At 44.6% G+C, this 22,911-nt stretch overlaps 1 pseudogene; it reads right to left on the bottom strand.

Annotated features, from left to right (window-relative positions):
• LOC119321660 overlaps positions 1-22,911 on the bottom strand; it is a 78,592-nt pseudogene that overhangs the window by 25,648 nt on the left and 30,033 nt on the right.

Here is a 22,911-nt window from a genome sequence, read left to right as displayed (position 1 = left end):
TCCAGCAGAGGCGCGGGGAGGAGTTCCGTCAGCACGACGGCGTGGTGACGATCTTGATGTTCTCCTGTCGCAGGGATTCTCCTAAGCACCGCTACAATATGACCGAGGTGTAATATCGTGGAGGGGGGCACCGCACACGGCTAAGGAACGATCTCAATGATCAACTTGTGTGTCTAGGGTGCCCCCCCGCCCCCGTATATAAAGGAGGGAGGGAGGAGGAGGCCAGCCTAGGGAGGAGGCGCGCCATAGGGGGGGGCAAACCTACTCCAAGTAGGTTTGGCCCCCCTTTCCTATTAGGAGTAGGAGAAGGAAGGAAGAGGGGGGAGGAGAGAAGGAAAGGGGGGGCCGGCCCCCCTCCCAATTCGGATTGGGCTTGCGGGGGGGGGGCCCTCCCTTGCTCCTTCTCCCTCCCTTCCACTAAGGCCCAATAAGGCCCATATACTTACCGGGGGTTCCGGTAACCTCCCGGAACTCCGGTATATTCCCAATCTCACCCGGAACCTTTCCGGTGTCCAAATATATCCGTCCAATATATCAATCTTTATGTCTCGACCATTTCGAGACTCCTCGTCATGTCCGTGATCACATTCGGGACTCCGAACAACCTTCGGTACATCAAAATACATAAACTCATAATGAAACTTGTCATCGAAACTTTAAGCGTGCGGACCCTACAGTTCGAGAACAATGTAGACATGACCGAGACACGTCTCCAGTCAATAACCAATAGCGGGACCTGGATGCCCATATTGGTTCCTACATATTCTACGAAGATCTTTATCGGTCAAACCGCATAACAACATACGTTGTTCCCTTTGTCATCGGTATGTTACTTGTCCGAGATTCGATCATCGGTATCCAATACCTAGTTCAATATCGTTACCGACAAGTCTCTTTACTCGTTCCGTAATACATCATCTCGCAACTAACTCATTAGTTGAAATGCTTGCAAGGCTTAAGTGATTTGTATTACCGAGAGGGCCCAGAGATACCTCTCCGACATTCGGAGTGACAAATCCTAATCTCGAAATACGCCAACTCAACAAGTACCTTCGGAGACACCTGTAGAGCACCTTTATAATAACCCGTTTAAGTTGTGATGTTTGGTAGCACACAAAGTGTTCCTCCGGTAAACGGGAGTTGCATAATCTCATAGTCATAGGAACATGTATAAGTCATGAAGGAAGCAATAGCAACATACTATTGAAAAGTTCATAGACATACATGTATGAGGAAATAAATAATAACTTTATTATTGCCTCTAGGGCATATTTCCTTCAGTCTCCCACTTGCACTAGAGTCAATAATCTAGATTACACAGTAATGATTCTAACACCCATGGAGTCTTGGTGTTGATCATGTTTTGCTTGTGGAATAGGCTTAGTCAACGGGTCTGCAACATTCAGATCCATATGTATCTTGCAAATCTCTATGTCTCCCACCTGGACTAGATCCCGGATGGAATTGAAGCGTATCTTAATGTGCTTGGTTCTCTTGTGAAATCTGGATTCCTTTGCTAAGGCAATCGCTCCAGTATTGTCACAAAAGATTTTCATTGGACCCGATGCACTAGGTATGACACCTAGATCGGATATGAACTCCTTCATCCAGACTCCTTCATTGGCTGCTTCCGAAGCAGCTATGTATTCCGCTTCACACGTAGATCCCGCCACGATGCTTTGCTTTGAACTGCACCAACTGACAGCTCCACCGTTTAATGTAAACACGTATGCGGTTTGCGATTTAGAATCGTCCGGATCAGTGTCAAAGCTTGCATCAATGTAACCATTTACGATGAGCTCTTTGTCACCTCCATATACGAGAAACATATCCTTAGTCCTTTTCAGGTATTTCAGGATGTTCTTGACCGCTGTCCAGTGATCCACTCCTGGATTACTTTGGTACCTCCCTGCTAGACTTATAGCAAGGCACACATCAGGTCTGGTACACAGCATTGCATACATGATAGAGCCTATGGCTGAAGCATAGGGAACACTTTTCATTTTCTCTCTATCTTCTGCAGTGGTCGGGCTTTGAGTCTTACTCAACTTCACACCTTGCAATACAAGCAAGAACCCTTTCTTTGCTTGATCCATTTTGAACTTCTTCAAAACTTTGTCAAGGTATGTGCTTTGTGAAAGTCCAATTAAGCGTCTTGATCTATCTCTATAGATCTTAATGCCCAATATGTAAGCAGCTTCACCGAGGTCTTTCATTGAAAAACTTATATTCAAGTATCCCTTTATGCTATCCAGAAATTTTATATCATTTCCAATCAATAATATGTCATCCACATATAATATTAGAAATGCTACAGAGCTCCCACTCACTTTCTTGTAAATACAGGCTTCTCCAAAAGTCTGTATAAAACCAAATGCTTTGATCACACTATCAAAACGTTTATTCCAACTCCGAGAGGCTTGCACCAGTCCATAAATGGATCGCTGGAGCTTGCACACTTTGTTAGCTCCCTTTGGATCGATAAAACCTTCTGGTTGCATCATATACAACTCTTCTTCCAGAAATCCATTCAGGAATGCAGTTTTTACATCCATTTGCCAAATTTCATAATCATAAAATGCAGCAATTGCTAACATGATTCGTACAGACTTAAGCATCGCTACGGGTGAGAAGGTCTCATCGTAGTCAACCCCTTGAACTTGTCGAAAACCTTTTGCAACAAGTCGAGCTTTGTAGACAGTAACATTACCGTCAGCGTCAGTCTTCTTCTTGAAGATCCATTTATTCTCAATTGCTTGCCGACCATCGGGCAAGTCAACCAAAGTCCATACTTTGTTCTCATACATGGATCCCATCTCAGATTTCATGGCTTCAAGCCATTTTGCGGAATCTGGGCTCACCATCGCTTCTTCATAGTTCGTAGGTTCATCATGATCTAGTTGCATGACTTCCAGAATAGGATTACCGTACCACTCTGGTGCGGATCTTACTCTGTTCGACCTACGAGGTTCTGTATTAACTTGATCTGAAGTTCTATGATCATCATCATCAACTTCCTCACTAGTTGGTTTTGACGTCACAGAAACCGGTGCCTGTGATGTATTATTTTCCAACAAGGGAGTAGGTACAGTTACCTCATCAAGTTCTACTTTCCTCCCACTCACTTCTTTCGAGAGAAACTCCTTCTCCAGAAAGGATCCATTCTTAGCAATGAATGTCTTGCCTTCGGATCTTTGATAGAAGGTGTACCCAACTGTCTCCTTTGGGTATCCTATGAAGACACATTTCTCCGATTTGGGTTCGAGCTTATCAGGTTGAAGCTTTTTCACATAAGCATCGCAGCCCCAAACTTTAAGAAACGACAACTTTGGTTTCTTTCGAAACCATAGTTCATAAGGTGTCGTCTCAACGGATTTCGACGGTGCCCTATTTAACGTGAATGTGGCCGTCTCTAAAGCATAACCCCAAAACGATAGCGGTAAATCTGTAAGAGACATCATAGACCGCACCATATCAAGTAAAGTACGATTACGACGTTCGGACACACCATTACGCTGTGGTGTTCCGGGTGGCGTGAGTTGCGAAACTATTCCACAATGTTTTAAGTGTAGACCAAACTCGTAACTCAAATATTCTCCTCCACGATCAGATCGTAGAAATTTTATTTTCTTGTTACGATGATTTTCAACTTCACTCTGAAATTCTTTGAACTTTTCAAATGTTTCAGACTTATGCTTCATTAAGTAGATATACCCATATCTACTTAAATCATCAGTGAAGGTGAGAAAACAACGATATCCGCCACGGACCACATACATCTGTATGTATGATTTCCAACAAATCTGTTGCTCTCTCCATAGTACCGGAGAACGGCGTTTTGGTCATCTTGCCCATGAGGCATGGTTTGCAAGTACTAAGTGATTCATAATCAAGAGGTTCCAAAAGTCCATCAGTATGGAGTTTCTTCATGCGCTTTACACCGATATGACCTAAACGACAGTGCCACAAATAAGTTGCACTATCATTATCAACTCTGCATCTTTTGGCTTCAACACTATGAATATGTGTATCACTACTATCGAGATTCATCAAAAATAGACCACTCTTCAAGGGTGCATGACCATAAAAGATATTACTCATATAAATAGAACAACCCTTATTCTCTGATTTAAATGAATAACCGTCTCGCATCAAACAAGATCCAGATATAATGTTCATGCTCAACGCTGGCACCAAATAACAATTATTTAGGTCTAATACTAATCCCGAAGTTAGATGTAGAGGTAGCGTGCCGACCGCGATCACATCGACTTTGGAACCGTTTCCCACGCGCATCATCACCTCGTCCTTTGCTAGTGTTCGCTTAATCCGTAGTCCCTGTTTCGAGTTGCAGATATTAGCAACAGAACCAGTATCAAATACCCAGGTGCTACTGCGAGCTCTAGTAAGGTACACATCAATAACATGTATATCACATATACCTTTGTTCACCTTGCCATCCTTCTTATCCGCCAAATACTTGGGGCAGTTCCGCTTCCAGTGACCAGTCTGCTTGCAGTAGAAGCACTCAGTTTCAGGCTTAGGTCCAGACTTGGGTTTCTTCTCTTGAGCAGCAACTTGTTTGCTGTTCTTCTTGAAGTTCCCCTTCTTCTTCCCTTTGCCCTTTTTCTTGAAACTAGTGGTCTTGTTAACCATCAACACTTGATGCTCCTTCTTGATTTCTACCTCCGCAGCCTTTAGCATTGCGAAGAGCTCGGGAATTGTCTTATCCATCCCTTGCATATTATAGTTCATCACGAAGCTCTTGTAGCTTGGTGGAAGTGATTGGAGAATTCTGTCAATGACGCTATCATCCGGAAGAGTAACTCCCAGTTGAATCAAGTGATTACAATACCCAGACATCTTGAGTATGTGCTCACTGACAGAACTATTCTCCTCCATCTTGCAGCTATAGAACTTATTGGAGACTTCATATCTCTCAATCCGAGCATTCTTCTGGAATATTAACTTCAACTCCTGGAACATCTCATATGCTCCATGACGTTCAAAACGTCGTTGAAGTCCCGGTTCTAAGCCGTAAAGCATGGCACATTGAACTATTGAGTAGTCATCAGCTTTGCTCTGCCAGACGTTCTTAACGTCGTCAGTTGCATCAGCAGTAGGCCTGGCACCCAGCGGTGCTTCCAGGACGTAATTTTTCTGTGCAGCAATGAGGATAATCCTCAAGTTACGGACCCAGTCCGCGTAGTTGCTACCATCATCTTTCAACTTAGCTTTCTCAAGGAACGCATTAAAATTCAACGGAACAACAGCACGGGCCATCTATCTACAATCAACATAGACAAGCAAGATACTATTAGGTACTAAGTTCATGATAAATTTAAGTTCAATTAATCATATTAATAAAGAACTCCCACTTAGACAGACATCTCTCTAGTCATCTAAGTGATCACGTGATCCAAATCAACTAAACCATAACCGATCATCACGTGAGATGGAGTAGTTTTCAATGGTGAACATCTTATGTTGATCATATCTACTATATGATTCACGCTCGACCTTTCGGTCTCCGTGTTCCGAGGCCATATCTGCATATGCTAGGCTCGTCAAGTTTAACCTGAGTATTCTGCGTGTGCAAAACTGGCTTGCACCCGTTGTAGATGGACGTAGAGCTTATCACACCCGATCATCACGTGGTGTCTGGGCACGACGAACTTTGGCAACGGTGCATACTCAGGGAGAACACTTCTTGATAATTTTTAGTGAGAGATCATCTTAAAATGCTACCGTCAATCAAAGCAAGATAAGATGCATAAAGGATAAACATCACATGCAATCAATATAAGTGATATGATATGGCCATCATCATCTTGTGCTTGTGATCTCCATCTCCGAAGCACCATCATGATCACCATCGTCACCGGCGCGACACCTTGATCTCCATCGTAGCATCATTGTCGTTTACGCCATCTATTGCTTCTACGACTATCGCTACCGCTTAGTGATAAAGTAAAGCAATTACAAGGCGTTTGCATTTCATACAATAAAGCGACAACCATATGGCTCCTGCCAGTTGCCGATAACTTCGGTTACAAAACATGATCATCTCATACAAGAAAATATAGCATCATGTCTTGGCCATATCACATCACAACATGCCCTGCAAAAACAAGTTAGACGTCCTCTACTTTGTTGCTGCAAGTTTTACGTGGCTGCTACGGGCTTAAGCAAGAACCAATCTCACCTACGCATCAAAACTACAACGATAGTTTGTCAAGTTGATGCTGTTTTAACCTTCGCAAGGACCGGGCGTAGCCACACTCGGTTCAACTAAAGTTGGAGAAACTGACACCCGCTAGTCACCTGTGTGCAAAGCACGACGGTAAAACCAGTCTCGCGTAAGCGTACGCCTAATGTCGGTCCGGGCCGCTTCATCCAACAATACCGCCGAACCAAAGTATGACATGCTGGTAAGCAGTATGACTTATATCGCCCACAACTCACTTGTGTTCTACTCGTGCATATAACATCAAATCATAAAAACCTAGGCTCGGATGCCACTGTTGGGGAACGTAGTAATTTCAAAAAATTTCCTACGCAAACGCAAGATCATGGTGATGCATAGCAACAAGAGGGGAGAGTGTTGTCTACGTACCCTCGTAGACCGAAGCGGAAGTGTTGCCACAACGTAGAGGAAGTAGTCGTACGTCCTCCCGGTCCAACTAATCCAAGCACCGTTACTCCGGTACCTCCGAGTTCTTGACACACGTACAGCTCGATGACGCACCCCGATCTCCGATCCAGCAGAGGCGCGGGGAGGAGTTCCGTCAGCACGACAGCGTGGTAACGATCTTGATGTTCTCCTGTCGCAGGGCTTTGCCTAAGCACCGCTACAATATGACCGAGGTGTAATATCGTGGAGGGGGGCACCGCACACGGCTAAGGAACGATCTCAATGATCAACTTGTGTGTCTAGGGTGCCCCCCCGCCCCCGTATATAAAGGAGGGAGGGAGGAGGAGGCCGGCCTAGGGAGGAGGCACGCCATAGGGGGGGCAAACCTACTCCAAGTAGGTTTGGCCCCCCTTTCCTATTAGGAGTAGGAGAAGGAAGGAAGAGGGGGGAGGAGAGAAGGAAAGGGGGGCCGGCCCCCCTCCCAATTCGGATTGGGCTTGGGGGGGGGCACCCCCTCCCTTGCTCCTTCTCCCTCCCTTCCACTAAGGCCCAATAGGGCCCATATACTTACCGGGGGTTCCGGTAACCTCCCGGAACACCGGTATATTCCCAGTCTCACCCGGAACCTTTCCGGTGTCCAAATATATCCGTCCAGTATATCAATCTTTATGTCTCGACCATTTCGAGACTCCTCGTCATGCCCGTGATCACATCCGGGACTCTGAACAACCTTCGGTACATCAAAATACATAAGCTCATAATGAAACTTGTCATCAAAACTTTAAGCGTGCGGACCCTACGGTTCGAGAACAATGTAGACATGACCGAGACACGTCTCCGGTCAATAACCAATAGCAGGACCTGGATGCCCATATTGGTTCCTACATATTCTACGAAGATCTTTATCGGTCAAACCGCATAACAACATACGTTGTTCCCTTTGTCATCGGTATGTTACTTGTCCGAGATTCGATCGTCGGTATCCAATACCTAGTTCAATCTCGTTACCGACAAGTCTCTTTACTCGTTCCGTAATACATCATCTCGCAACTAAATCATTAGTTGAAATGCTTGCAAGGCTTAAGTGATGTGTATTACCGAGAGGGCCCAGAGATACCTCTCCGACATTCGGAGTGACAAATCCTAATCTCGAAATACGCCAACTCAACAAGTACCTTCGGAGACACCTGTAGAGCACCTTTATAATCACCCAGTTACGTTGTGATGTTTGGTAGCACACAAAGTGTTCCTCCGGTAAACGGGAGTTGCATAATCTCATAGTCATAGGAACATGTATAAGTCATGAAGGAAGCAATAGCAACATACTAAACGATCGGGTGCTAAGCTAACGGAATGGGTCATGTCAATCAGATCATTCAACTAATGATGTGACCTTGTTAATCAAATAAAAACTCCTTGTTCATGGTTAGGAAACATAACCATCTTTGATTAACAAGCTAGTCAAGTAGAGGCATACTAGTGACACTCTGTTTGTCTATATATTCACACATGTATTATGTTTCCGGTTAATACAATTCTAGCATGAATAATAAACATTTATCATGATATGAGGAAATAAATAATAACTTTATTATTGCCTCTAGGGCATATTTCCTTCAGTACTTCCCCTCAAAGGGAAGGAACTTCCGTAACACATCCTCGTCTCCACCGGCTCCACTTGCGGTTATTTCTTACCTTTACTTTGTGCAAGTTATTGTTGTGTTGTATCCTTTACTTGTTTGTGTTGTTAGCATCATATAGGTTGCTCACCTAGTTGCAGTTCTAGACAACCTATTTGTTGCTAATCTTAATTTGTTTAGAAAAGCTAAAAAAATTGGTAGTTGCCTATTCACCCCCTCTATTCAACCATATCGATCCTTTCAATGGTATGAGAGTCTCGTCTCTTTATTAAGGGTTTCACCACCCGAAGAGTATGGTTGATGATAGCGGGATTGGGGTTGAAGTGCCCGAGGATGTGCAGTTCGATCACTTGGGGAGACTTAAATGAGGCTATGGCTTCACTTAAGACGTCTATGATGACCGAGGTCAAATCCGTGGTTAAAGAATTACTTGAGGGGTTTAAAACCTCACCTGATCCGTTGCTTGTTGTTAATTCCACCGCATCAGAATCGGAGGCTAATTCCGGCAAGGAAGTGGCTAAAGGTACTAAAACTTCTTCTGATCTCAACAAGAATGGGACGGGAACCTTTGCCTCGGTTCCCCCTCCCCCGGTCTATGGAGGACCGGTCCCTACACCTCATATTAACTGATAAGTCTCCAACGTATTTATAATTTTTATTTGTTCCATGCTATTATATTACCCGTTTTGGATGTTTATGGGCTTTACTTTACACTCTTATATCATTTTTGGGACTAACCTACTAACCGGAGGCCCAGCCCGAATTGCTGTTTTTTTGCCTATTTCAGTGTTTTGAAGAAAAGGAATATCAAACGGAGTCCAAACGGAATGAAACCTTTGAGAACGATCTTTTTGGAACAAACGCAATCCAGGAGACTTGGAGTGTACGTCAAGAAGCAGCCGAGGCGGCCACGAGGGTGCAAGACGCGCCCTACGGGGCTGGGCGCGCCCCCCACCCTCGTGGGCCCCTCGTGGCTCCCCTGACCGACTTCCTTCGCCTATATATACTTCCATACCTTGAAAACGCCGAGGAGCACCACGAAACCCTATTTCCACTACCGCAACCTTCTGTACCCGTGAGATCCGATCTTGGAGCCTTTTCTGGCGCTCCGCCGGAGGGGGAATGGATCACAGAGGGCTTCTACATCAACACCATACACCATAGCCTCTCCGATGAGTTGTGAGTAGTTTACCACGGATCTTCCGGTCCATAGTTATTAGCTAGATGGCTTCTTCTCTCTCTTTGAATCTCAATACAAAGTTATCCTCGATCTTCTTGGATATCTATTTGATGTAACTCTTTTTGCGGTGTGTTTGTCGAGATCCGATGAATTGTGGGTTTATAATCAAGTTTATCAATGCGAAATATTTGAATCTCCTCTAAATTCTTTTATGTATGATTGGTTATCTTTGCAAGTCTCTTCGAATTATCAGTTTGGTTTGGCCTACTAGATTGATCTTTATTGCAATGGGAGAAGTGCTTAGCTTTGGGTTCAATCTTGCGGTGTCCTTTCCCAGTGACAGCAGGGGCAGCAAGGCATGTATTGCATTGTTGCCATCAAGGATAAAAAGATGGGGTTTATATCATATTGTTTGAGTTTATCCCTCTACATCATGTCATCTTGCCTAATGCATTACTCTGTTCTTATGAACTAAATACTCTAGATACATGCTGGATAGCGTTTGATGTGTGGAGTAATAGTAGTAGATGTAGAATCGTTTTGATCTACTTGTCGCAGACGTGATGCCTATATACATGATCATGACTAGATATTCTCATAACTATGCACTTTCCTATCAATTGCTCGTCAGTAATTTGTTCACCCACCGTAATACTTATGCTATCTTGAGAGAAGCCACTAGTGAAACCTATGGCCCCCGGGTCTATTTTCCATTATATAAGTTTTCGATCTACTTTATTTTTCAATATTAACTTTCCAATCTATATCATAAAAATACCAAAAATATTTATCTTATCTTATTATCTCTATCAGATCTCACTTTCACAAGTGGCCGTGAAGGGATTGACAACCCCTTTATCGCGTTGGTTGCGAGGTTCTTGTTTGTTTGTGTAGGTATGTGGGATTTGTGTGGAGCCTCCTACTGGATTGATACCTTGGTTCTCAAAAACTGAGGGAAATACTTACGCTACTTTGCTGCATCACCCTTTCCTCTTCAAGGGAAAACCAACACAGTGCTCAAGAGGTAGCAAGAAGGATTTCTGGCGCCGTTGCCGGGGAGGTCTTCGCTCAAGTCAAGACATACCAAGACCCATCGCAAACTCATCTCCCTCGCATTACATTATTTGCCATTTGCCTCTCGTTTTCCTCTCCCCCACTTCACCCTTGCCGTTTTATTCGCCCTCTCTTTTGCGTTCGCCTCTTTTTCGCTTGCCTCTTGTGTGCTTGTGTGTTGGATTGCTTGTCATGATGGCTCAAGATAGTACTAAATTGTGTGACTTTTTCAATACGAATAATAATGATTTCCTTAGCACTCTGATTGCTCCTCTTAATGATGCTGAATCTTATGAAATCAATGCTGCTTTGTTGAATCTTGTCATGAAAGATCAATTCTCTGGCCTTCTTAGTGAAGATGCCGCTACTGATCTAAACAACTTATGAAATCTTATGAAATCAATGCTGCTTTGTTGATTTGTGTGATATGCAAAAGAAGAAAGACATTGATAATGATATTGTTAAATTGAAGCTATTTCCATTTTCACTTAGTGATCGTGCTAAAACTTGGTTTTCGTCTTTACTTGAAAATAGTATTGATTGATGGAATAATTGCAAAGATGATTTTATCTCTAAGTATTTTCCTCCCGCTAAGATCGTCTCTCTTAGAAACAATATTATGAATTTTAAGCAACTTGATCATGATCATGTTGCCCAATCCTGGGAGAGGATGAAATTAATGATTTGCAATTGCCCTACACATGGTTTGAATTTCTGGATGATCATACAAATTTTTTATGCCGGATTGAATTTTGCTTCTAGAAACCTTTTAGATTCGGCCGCAGGAGGCACTTTTATGGAAATCACTTTAGGAGACGCTACTAACCTCCTAGATAATATTATGGTTAATTATTCTCAATGGCATACCGAAAGATCTACTAGTAAAAAGGTTCATGTGATAGAAGAGATTAATGTTTTGAGTGGAAAGATGGATGAACTTATGAAATTTTTTGCTACTAAGAGTGCTCCTATTATTCCCAATGATATGCCTTTGTCTACTTTGATTGAGAATAATAATGAATCTATGGATGTGAATTTTGTTGGTAGGAATAATTTTGGTAACAATGCTTATAGAGGAAACTTTAATCCTAGGCCGTTTCCTAGTAGTTCCTCTAATAATATATGGTAATTCCTACAACAACTCTTATATAAATTTTAATAAGATGCCCTCTGATTTTGAGATTAGTGTTAAAGAATTTATGAATTCTCAATAGAATTTCAATGCTTTGCTTGAAGAAAAATTGCTTAAGATTGATGAATTGGCTAGGAACATGGATAGAATTTCTCTTGATGTTGATTCTTTGAAACTTAGATCTATTCCACCTAAGCATGATATAAATAAATCTCTCAAAGCCATGAGATTTTCGATTGATGAGTGCAAAGAAAGAACCGCTAGGATGCGTGCTAAGAAAGATTGCTTTGTAAAAGCGTGTTCTTCTAGTTTCCATGAAAATAATGATGAAGATCTAAAAATGATTGAGGTGTCCCCTATTAAATCTTTATTTTGCAATATGAATATTGATAATGATGGGACTGGAGATGAGTCAACTTTAGTTAAAAGGCGTCCCAATGATTCGGAGTGTTTAGATCTTGATGCTAAAATTGGTAAAAGTGGGATTGGAGAGATCAAAACTTTACATAGCAATGAACCCACTGTTATGGATTTCAAGGATTTTAATTATGATAATTGTTCTTTAATAGATTGTATTTCCTTGTTGCAATCCATGTAAAATTCTCCTCATGCTTATAGTCAAAAAAAGCTTTTACCAAACATATCGTTGATGCTTTGATGCAATCTTATGAGGAAAAACTTGAATTGGAAGTTTCTATCCCTAGAAAACTTTATGATGAGTGGGAACCTACTACTAATAATTAAAATTAAAGATCATGAAAGCTATGCTTTGTGTGATTTGGGTGCTAGTGTTTCCAAGATTCCAAAAACTTTGTGTGATGTGCTAGGTTTCCGTGATTTTGATGATTGTTCTTTAAACTTGCACCTTGCGGATTGCACTATTAAGAAACCTATGGGAAGAATTAATTATGTTCTTATTGTTGCAAATAGTAATTATGTGCCCATAGATTTTATTGTTCTTGATATAGATTGCAATCTTTCATGGCCTATTATTCTTGGTAGAACTTTCCTTAGAACGATCGGTGCAATTATTGATATGAAGGAAGGAAATATTAGATTCCAATTTCCATTAAGGAAGGCATGGAACACTTTCCTAGAAAGAAAATGAAATTACCTTATGAATCTATTATGAGAGCCACTTATGAATTGAATACCAAAGATGGCAATACTTAGATATATTCTCGCTTTTATGCCTAGCTAGGGGTGTTAAACGATAGCGCTTGTTGGGAGGCAGCCCAATTTTATTTTTATTTACTTTTTTCTCCTGTTTAGTAATAAATAATTCATCTAACATCTGTTTAGATGTGGTTTTATGTTTTAATTAGTGTTTGTGCCAAGTAGAACCTAGATCATCTTGGGTGAAAGTTAATTTGATCTTGCTGAAAAACAAAAAACTTTTGCACGCACGAGAATAATTTTAATAAATCACAGAAACATGATTTTGAGTTGATTAGTTTTGCAGTAGATCAATAGACAAATTTCCAAGGACTTCCTAGTTTGGTAGGAGTTTTAGAGTTCCGGAAGTATTCTAAAGTTACAAATTACTACAGACTGTTCTGTTTTTGACAGATTCTGTTTTTCGTGTGTTGTTTGCTTATTTTGATGAATCTATGGCTAGTATCGGGGGGTATTAACCATAGAGAAGTTTGAATACAGTAGGTGTAACACCAATATAAATAAAGAATGATTTCATTACAGTACCTTAAGTGGTGGTTTTTCTTTATTGCACTAACGGAGCTCATGAGATTTCCTGTTGAGTTTTTTGTGTTGTGAAGTTTCAAATTTTGGGTAAAGATTTGATGGACTATGGAATAAGGAGTGGCAAGAGACTAAGCTTGGGGATGCCCATGGAACCCCAATATAATTCAAGGACAACAAAATCCTAAGCTTGGGGATGCCCCGGAGGCATCCCCTCTTTCGTCTTCGTCTATCGGTAACTTTACTTGGAGCTATATTTTTATTCTCCACATGATATGTGTTTTGCTTGGAGCGTCTTGTATGATATGAGTCTTTGCTTTTTAGTTTACCACAATCATCCTTGCTGTACACACCTTGTGGGAGAGACACGCATGATTCGGAATTTATTAGAATACTCTATGTGCTTCACTTATATCTTTTGAGCTAGACAATTTTGCTCTAGTGCTTCACTTACATCTTTTTAGAGCACGGCGGTGGCTTTATTTTGTAGAAATTATTGATCTCTCGTGCTTTACTTATATTATTTTGAGAGTCTTTTAGAACAGCATGATATTTGCTTTGGTTATAAAATTGGTCCTAATATGATGGGCATCCAAGTTGGGTATAATAAAAACTATCATAGAAAGTGCATTGAATACTATGAGAAATTTGATGCTTGATAATTGTTTTGAGATATGAGGATGGTAATATTAGAGTCATGCTAGTTGGGTAGTTGTGAATTTGAGGAATACTTGTGTTAAAGTTTGTGATTCCCGTAGCATGCACGTATGGTGAACCGTTATGTGATGAAGTTGGAGCATGATTTATTTATTGATTGTCCTCCTTATGTGTGGAGGTCGGGATCGCGAGATGGTTAACTCCTACTAACCCTTCCCCTAGGAGCATGCGTGTAGTACTTTGTTTTGATTACTTGTAGATTTTTGCAATAAGTATATGAGTTCTTCATGACTAATGTTGAGTCCATGGATTATACGCACTCTCACCCTTCCACCATTGCTAGCCTCTCTTGTGCCGCGCAACTTTCGCCGGAACCATACACCCACCATATACCTTCCTCAAAACAGCCACCATACCTACCTATTATGACATTTCCATAGCCATTCCGAGATATACTGCCATGCAACTTTCCACCATTCTGTTTATTATGACACGCTCCATCATTGTCATATTGATTTTGTATGATCATGTAGTTGACATTGTATTTGTGGCAAAGCCACCTTGATAATTCTTTCATACATGTCACTTGCTACCTCTTGAGCACCGCATTGGTTTTCCCTTGAAGTGGAAAGGGTGATGCACCAAAGTAGCGTAAGTATTTCCCTCAGTTTTTGAGAACCAAGGTATCAATCCAGTAGGAGGATCCACAGAAGTCCCTCGTAGCTACACAAACAAAAAAGAACCTCGCAACCAACACAATAAAGGGGTTGTCAATCCCTTCACAGTAACTTTCAAAAGTGAGATCTAATAGAGATAATAAGATAAGATAAATATTTTTGGTATTTTTATGATATAGATTGGAAAGTAAAGATGCAAATAAAAGTAGATGGGAAACTTATATGATAAAAGATAGACCCGGGGGCCATAGGTTTCACTAGTGGCTTCTCTCAACATAGCATAAGTATTATGGCGGGTGAACAAATTACTGTCGAGCAATTGATAGAAAAGTGCATAGTTATGAGAATATATAGGCATGATCATGTATATAGGCATCACGTCCGCAACTAGTAGATCGAAACGATTCTGCATCTACTACTATTACTCCACACATCGACTGACTCCTGCCTGCATCTAGAGTATTAAGTTCATGAAGAACAGAGTAACGTATTAAGAAAGATGACATGATGTAGAGGGATAAACTCATGCAATATGATATAAACCCCATCTTTTTATCCTCGATGGCAACAATACAATACGTGCCTTGCTGCCCCTGCTATCACTGGGAAAGGACACCGCAAGATTGAACCCAAAGCTAAGCACTTCTCCTATTGCAAGAAATATCAATCTAGTAGGCCAAACCAGACTGATAATTCGAAGAGACTTGCAAAGATAACCAATCATACATAAAAGAATTCAGAGGAGATTCAAATATTTCTCATAGATAAACTTGATCATAAACCCACAATTCATTGGATCTCGACAAACACACCGCAAAAAGAGTTACATCGAATAGATCTCCAAGAAGATCGAGGAGAATTTTGTATTGATATTCAAAGAGAGAGAAGAAGCCATCTAGCTAATAACTATGGACCCGAAGGTCTGTGGTAAACTACTCACAACTCATCGGAGAGGCTATGGTGTTGATGTAGAATCCCTCTGTGATCGATTCCCCCTTCGACGGAGCGTCGAAAAAGGCTCCAAGATGGGATCTCACGGGTACCGAAGGTTGCAGCGGTGGAAATAGGGTTTCGTGGTGCTCCTAGGTGTTTTCAAGGTATGCAAGTATATATAGGAGAAGGAAGTCGGTCAGGGGAGCCACGAGGGGCCGACGAGGGTGGGGGGCGCGCCCACCCCCCTAGGGCGCGCCCTCCTGCCTTGTGGCCGCCTCGGCTGCTTCTTGACGCCCACTCCAAGTCTCCTGGATTGCGTTTGTTCCAAAAAGATCGCTCTCGAATGTGTCATTCCGTTTGGCCCTCGTTTGATATTCCTTTTCTTCGAAACACTGAAATAGGCAAAAAAACAACAATTCAGGTCGGGCCTCCGGTTAGTAGGTTAGTCCCAAAAATGATATAAAAGTGTAAAGTAAAGCCCACAAACATCGAAAACGGGTAATATAATAGCATGGAACAATAAAAAATTATAGATACGTTGGAGACGTATCAAGCATCCCCAAGCTTAAATCCTGCTCGTCCTCGAGTAGGTAAATGATAAAAACAGAATTTTTGTTGTGGAATGCTACCTAGCAGCGCTGCCATGCTGTGGCTTTTTGGTCGGGTTTAGCAATATGTTTCTGTTGCACTCCTCTGCACTTTCACCGACACTCGTTTTGGTGGATTCAATACATAGTGCAGCAACTCGATGCAATGGCCACAAAGGCCAGAATAGAGGAAAAACAAAGCAACTCATATCTCGAAAAGCACTTGTTTTTTTCATTCAAGACTGAACCAACAACACATTTCACACTCAATTGTTTACTCTTAACGGTTTTGCCTCCGTAAAGATGCTGGTAATCAAATTCAAAAAATCCCCATTCAAAATTGCTCCCAACACTATATTAGAAATCCCTGGTGCACTATATTTAATTTTGGTAAGAGTGAAATGTGTCATTAGTCCATGAACTCAAACTGACTGTATGCTTTAGGCAAAAAATTCAAAAAATGACCAATTTTGGCCGTAAACTCATTTACTTGATCAAATAGGCCCAAAACTGATTCTAATGGGCAAAATCCGGCCCCGTTGTCGGTGTCAAAACCGGTGGATCTCGGGTAGGGGGTCCCGATCTGTGCGTCTTAGGATGATGGTAACAGAAGGCAAGGGACACAATGTTTACCCAGGTTCGGGCCCTCTCGATGGAGGTAAAACCCTACTTCCTGCTTGATTGATATTGATGATATGAGTAGTACAAGAGTTGATCTACCACGAGATCGTAGAGGCTAAACCTTAGAAGCTAGCCTATGATGACTATGATTGTGATCGTCCTTCTAAGGACCAACCTCTCCAGTTTATATAGGCACCAGAGAGGGCTAGGGTTTACACGGAGTCGGTTACAAGGAAGGAAATATAATATCCGGATCGCCAATCTTGTCTTCCACGCAAAGGAGAGTCCCATCCGGACACGGGACGGAGTCTTGAGTCCTTTATCTTCACGCTCCAACAGTACGGACAAAGCATATAGTCCGGCTGTCCGGATACCCCCTAATCCAGGACTTCCTTAGTAGCCCCTGAACCAAGCTTCAATGACGATGAGTCCGGCGCGCAGTCTTGTCTTCGGCATTGCAAGGCGGGTTCCTTCTCCGAATGCTCCAAAGTAATTATCGAACACTTAAACCGTGTCCGGATCTGCAAGATGATTTTCACACATCACCGTAGAGAGAATGATATCTCAGAAATATAATCCGTTGACAACTTTTTAGACAACACGACGTGTCAGTACGGTCGGGTCATTATTCGAACCGTTTTCCCACAACCAGCCGTAGCGCATATTGCGAGGCGGTTTCCTTGACACGTCTTGTCAACGCAGAGATTGTGTCCCCTTATCACGGGATTCTCATCAATACGGGTATGGGTAATCCAACCGCGCCATCAATCGTGGCTCTTGGGAAGTAAGCGATTCTCACCGGGCAAGTGGGGAGGCGTACCGCTTTCGTCCCCTTTATAAAGGGATAAGGGTCCCCTATTTTTACCCACGCCTTCTTTCTCCTTTGCTCACCCCTGCCTCCTTGAGCTCTAGCGCCCTAGCCCAAGGTTCTCCGCACAGCTAAACATGTCCGGAGCAGGAGGCCATTGGGTGGCCTCCATCGTGAAGGAGGCGCATATCGCGAATCTTCGGGCGGCCGGATACTTGGCCGTGGACATCGCGCACAGGCTACCGGACGACGTGCAGATCATTCCAACCCCGGAACCCCACAAGAGGGTCGTGTTTCTCGCCCACTTCGTACGTGGACTAGGATTTCTACTTCATCCCTTCGTCCGCGGGCTCATGTTCTACTACGGGCTCGATTTCCATGATCTAGCCCCAAATTTTTTCCACAACATCTCGGCGTTTATCGTCGTATGCGAGGCCTTCCTCCGCATCTAGCCTCACTTTGGCTTGTGGCTACAAATCTTCTGTCTGAAGCCGAAGATCATGAGCGGCCAGCAAGCGGAGTGCAGAGGGGCCATGGTAGGCAAGATGCCTAACGTCACCTGGCTCGACGGCTCCTTCGCGGAGACCGTGAAAGGGTGGCAATCGGGGTGGTTCTACATCACCGAGCCGCGTGACGCCAACTGGGCGGCGGCCCCCGAATTCCGATCTAGAACCCCCACGCGGCTCACCTCCTGGGAAAGGAAGGGCCTGGCCTGGGGCGAACCTGCAGAGCTGACCGGACTCCAAAACTGCATCAAGAATATGAAGGACAAAAACATCAAGCTTGTCAACGTGGTCCAGGTCATGATTGTCCGCCGGATTCTTCTGTGCCAAAGGCAGGTATTTAACCTGTGGGAGTTTGTCCCGGCCAAACACTAGACACTTCGAAAGCTCTACAGCATCATGCACAAAGACGCATGGAAGGCGCTGTTTAAGGCCTCCGAAGTACCTCCTCCCACATTCGAGGACCGTGGACTTCATGCCGCACGGCCCCCTCGTCCGGTGAGTTTTCTGACTACCACCGGATTCAGTTCTTCCCAATATATTCATGGGGGAGTCTTAATCAATTGTGTATATTTGACCAGGATTATGTGGAGACAGTGGAGCGGATTGACTGTCCGGCTCCGCTGCCAGAAGGTCCAGCCGATGCTCCCCTGACGGAGATGCTCATCCCGGCGCCCTACAAGGCGCCAGAAAAGAAGGTCCCGGGGACCAGGAAGGGTCTCCGGCGTAAGGTCGTACCGGACGCCTCGTCCGAAGACGACGAGGCACACTCCTCCCCTGAAGTGGAGGAAGAAGAGGAAAGGGCCGCCCCATACGGAGAGGATGGGGGGCCTAAGAAGGCGAACCAGTTGGCCGGGAAAGGCCCCCGGCGCAAGGCCGTCATACCCTCGTCGTCCGACGACGACGAGGCAGATTCCTCCCGCGAAGGCGGGGGGAAACAAGAAGAAACTCTGCCTCCCTGCACTGGGGAGGAGAAAAAGAGGGAAACCGCCCCGGAGGGGGAGGCTAGGACGTCCAAGAAGGGAAAGGCGTCCCTTCCGTACTACTCCACCACGGCCGCTCACAGCGAGGAAGAGTGGCTGCCCAGGGGGAAGCCCTTAGCGAGATCGTAAGTCTCTGCACTCTAGTGTACTTTAGTGCGACTTTGCTCCATAGTCTTGTTATAACGCCGGACATATATGCAGTCCGGCCAGGGTCCATCCCGAGGTATCGTCTTCAGATGGGTCCTTGAGTGACTCGGCGATGAACTCGCTCCCGACAGCCACTACTCCTCAGCCTACGGATGACACGGGGGTGTTGTCCCAAAGGCTCCCAGAGCGGGGGAGGTGACTCTAGAGACGCCCTAAGGCGGAATTCCAGATGTCGGACACGCGGGGTTCAAGATCCCCGCGGATCGTGCCAATGAGAGCCGCAGCAAGCCGGGCTCTCATCCGGATACTGTGCCGAAACCTGCGATGGTTTCGGATTCGGGCAGGCGGCCCCTCGCTAGGGAGGGCGAACCGTCCGTGCCGATGACTTCTGTTACGCCAGAGGCGTCGGATAGTCTGCTGGAAGCACTTCGCGGCGCTTCCATGGATGAAGAGCACCGTAATCTTATGAGTGCGTTGATTCAGAAGGTTCTGTCCGCCAAGAGCGGACTAACCAAAGCCTGCACCAGTCTCCTGATAGGCTTTGAGGTGAGTAAGAAATATGTAAAATTACCACCCGATAGGTAGTAGCCCTTGATACTCTGTTCGGTGTTCGGAAAGAAAAGCCAAACAGAGGGTCAATTATAACCCGCAGGAGTCTAATAGTAAGTGTGTATGTGAATAAGCAGGATGTGCTGCTTGCCGCTGCTATCTGCACAGCCGAGGTCGCTGGACTAAAACGGGACCTGGAGCAGGCACAGGGAGACCTCGGCCTCACGAAGAGACAGCTCGAAGAGAACAAAGGTGTGTGATACCCCGTTCGCATATAATGAAGGATAGACAAAGTTGGTTATTCTAACGATAAAGCGTCGTGACTTTCTAATAGGGGCCACCATCGAAGTGGCGTCTTTGAAGGAAGCGTTGTCCGAGGCCGAAGACAAGGCGGCCTTGCAGCGCAAGGAGCGCAAAAAGCAAGATGCTAGAGTGGGTGAGGTACAGCAAGAGCTCCAGGAGCTCAGCAAGAAGTTCGAGTCCTTGGAGAATGATCTTAAGATGAAAGAGATTGAGCTTGCGAAGGCCCTTGCGAGTGTGAAAGACGCCAAGGCCGAGGCCGAAAATGCACAACAGGAAATTCAAGCGGCCAAGAAGATAGAGACGGGTAAGACATTCTTTATGCAAAGCAAACATGTGGAGGAGGCGTTTCTTTTACTTACCCGAATTCGGAGCTCTCGAGGGGCATTCGCAAATCTGCCACGCAGCGTATCAGATGCCGCGGAGTTCTAGCGTGCCAAGGAGGGGAGCTCAAAGGAGAAGCTGTTCTGGTCCCAGTATGCTGGGGCCAAACACCCAATGCCTCTGAGTGACCAACTGAAGCAGTTGGTTGAACTCCACAGGGCGGCCGAAGTGGCTATGAAAGATTTCATAGTCCGGATGTGGCCTGGTGAGCCCCTGCCCACTAGCTACTTCGGCCTTATCAAGTGGATGGTAAATGCCTATCCATGGCTTGAAGTGATCAAGCGATCCATTTGCATTGAGGGCGCCCACCGGGCCTTTGCCCGTGCGAAGGTGCATTGGGGCAAGCTGGATGAGGAGAAGCTGGTGAAGGATAGGCCGCTGGAGGGCAAGGCGCACCGCTATCCCGAGAAGTATTATGATGGCGTTATGAAGGGCGATCGTCTCCTGGCCGATGAATGTACCAAGGACACGATCCTTGAGTAAATGTACTTCTTTCGTTGTTGTAATATAAAGACGAAGTTACTTGCGCTATGTAGCGCCTTTTGATTTAAAATATTACCTTCTGTGCGGCTGTTTATAGAATTCTGAAAGTAGGCCAGTCGTCGGCTTCCGCCCCCACGTAACTATTACCAGGGTGTTGCTGGAAAAACCCGGACACTCTTTATCCAAATTTTTGGTCCATTAAGGAGGTATCTGACGCAGAGAACAAGGCAATCGGACTATGCGGCTTTATAACTTTCACTTAGCCATAGAAGTCTACAATTTTAAATTTCGGCGAAGCCCCTAGAATTTGGAAGGCCGAATTGGGGCGCTATATACGCCTAAATTGGACGAGGCCGATTCCTCGCCTAAAGCGGAAAAAATCTTTAAGGATTTTAAGAACTCTCGAACAGCGACCAGCTCTCGCCGCATCATGCCGGTCAGTTTTCGGCTTTCTCTACTAAGGTGCTCATCTGGAAGAACCGGAACATAATCGCAGTAGTTCTCCATGCGCTACCTTAGCCGATGTAACGGATCGTAAGGTACCAACATAAGGGAGCCGGGCAAACCCAACTATTGACCCAAGACGTGATTCGGAGCTGATGCATATAGTGCTATAAGTTCGGGGTGCCGCACTGTTGACAGTGTTTGGACTTGTCTTGCCGTATTATGGGGCGCCATAAGAAGCCCCTGGCACACTGAACGTACCAAGGTGTACGGATGCAATATTAAAGAAACATTTGTAAGAAAAATTCGCAAATAGGAATAATAAGCTGACGCTATATATTATCTCCCATTGATGAATAATACGTTTAAGCTTATGTTTACAATGGGTGCGTTTAAGCAGAAGTAAATAGGACTATTTAACATGTCCTATCCAAGGGCAAGCTGCATGTAGGTATATAAAACAGGTATAACGGTCGTGAACAGCTTCCACCTGGGTATTTCCTATTGTGCGCAAAGCCTGTTGCCTCCTTGGTTTTCTCTTCTGTGTAAGTCCGACAATCCGGCTCTTCTGAAGAGGCTACACTAAAGCAGTGTCCTGAAAGATAAATAGGGAGGGTTATGAAAGTATGTTGGGTTATACCACACTGTTGACTGAGTCACTGTTGCGCCTCTGCCTATGCCCATGGTACTTTGAGTACGTAATTGTGTACGCGCGGCACGAATGCTGCTTTGATGGGGCTTGAGCGGATGCCGGACTGCTAGTCATGCTCTTGGCGTGCCTGGTGATCCTGTTGCAGGGTGCTCCGGACTAGCTTGACGGTGCTCGAGGTTGTCGTCGCCGGATTGGTGGTTTGTCGCAGGAGGCCGCATTGTACTTCCGCCACGAGGGTTGCAGTATGCTCTTCTGTACGGAGAGAGCGGTCCATGTTTCCGTTGACTGTTATGACCCCGCGCGGTCCTGGCATCTTGAGCTTGCGGTATGCATAGTGTGGTACCGCATTGAATCTGGCGAATGCGGTTCGTCCAAGCAGTGCGTGGTAACCACTACGGAAAGGGACGATATCGAAGATTAACTCTTCACTTCGGAAGTTATCCGAAGATCCGAAGACCACATCCAATGTTATAGAGCCCGTGCAACGGGCCTCTACTCCAGGAATTACACCTTTAAAGGTGGTTTTGGTGGGCTTGATCCTCGAAGGGTCGATGCCCATTTTGCGCACTATGTCCTGATAAAGCAGGTTCAGGATGCTGTCGCCGTCCATAAGGACTCGCGTGAGGTGGAATCCGTCGATGATTGGGTCTAGTACCAATGCGGCAGAGCCGCCGTGACGGATACTGGTAGGGTGATCCCTACGATCAAAGGTGATCAGACAAGCTGACCATGGGTTGAATTTGGGGGTGACTGGCTCCATCGCATAGACGTCCCGTAGTGCTCGCTTCCGTTGCCGCATGGGAATGTGGGTGGCATAGATCATGTTGACCATTTTCACCTGGGGAG

This window comes from Triticum dicoccoides, chromosome 6B (genome assembly GCF_002162155.2).
Source record: "Triticum dicoccoides isolate Atlit2015 ecotype Zavitan chromosome 6B, WEW_v2.0, whole genome shotgun sequence".
NCBI lineage: Eukaryota > Viridiplantae > Streptophyta > Magnoliopsida > Poales > Poaceae > Triticum > Triticum dicoccoides.
This window is presented reverse-complemented; position numbering and strand designations above follow the sequence as displayed.